The sequence below is a fragment of the Centruroides sculpturatus genome, unplaced genomic scaffold (genome assembly GCF_000671375.1).
Source record: "Centruroides sculpturatus isolate CEXI.00-Female unplaced genomic scaffold, Cexi_2.0 scaffold325, whole genome shotgun sequence".
Lineage (NCBI taxonomy): Eukaryota > Metazoa > Arthropoda > Arachnida > Scorpiones > Buthidae > Centruroides > Centruroides sculpturatus.
In genome coordinates, this window is record NW_019384556.1 from 286,849 (window position 1) to 287,929 (window position 1,081).

A 1,081-nucleotide genomic window follows, 5' to 3' on the forward strand; every position below is an offset into this window, starting at 1 on the left:
TACATTTACAGCAGGCAAAAACAAATTCGGAAAGTCTTAAAACCTACAATTATTTTCAATCAATTTTTATGCATTTATTATATCGGTTTTATTGCGTTTACTTTCTGCTTTTGTCGAATAAATCAAGTAAATATGAGAATATTGTATTAATATATGATGTAATCGGGATGATTTTGGTTTCCTTAAAATTAAAATAACATCTCAATTAATTATTTATTTTAATAAAAAAAATTGTTTTGATAAAATGTTACAAATATAAACAAAACACCATACTCTTGCTGAGCTTATTATTACTTTAATTTCAAACGTTTTCAGCCCAATTTCAATAGGCCATCTTCAAGAACTATTCGAATACAACTTTCGAATAACTTTTAAATTTAAACTTTTAACATAAACTGTAACTATTAACTATTTAACATATTTGTAAATATCACCGTAAACCATTAAATATTTAACTAAAAAATTTTTAACATATTATATGATAAACATAAATAATATAAAATAATAAAAATATATATAAAAAATATATAAAAAATAAAGCTTACTATAACAAAAATATACATTAAACCAGTACTACACAACTGCCATAATTTTACGGGTTTTTAATCCCCATTTCCTTTTCTATTATGTACTTCCATGCCGTTGGAAGAGCATTAGCATCCTTGGCGTTTAGACACTTGCTATTTATCTTACTCTTATAAATCTCCATTTTTTCTATGCCAAAGGCAATAGTCGGAGAATGGACCGGTTTAACAATTCGTGCCTCATCCCATTTAACACTTGCACCATCTGTTTGCGCCATGATTGCCAAGATAGTGTTGTTGTTCCCTTTACTAACATCATACATATGCTCCTTTAAACGAACTGCCAGGTTCCTTGTGGTTACGCCCACATAATCTTTTTCTACTCCTAATTGTTGATTTTCAAAAGGAATTCTATAAACCCCAGCTTTTTCCTTCATTCCTATCTTGTCCTTATCATTCCTTAGTAACTTGTAGATGTTCGGCGCTCTTTTATAAATAGATCTTGTGCTCTTATATTTACACAACTCTTCCATTATTCCTTCTACATTCCTGTTGTA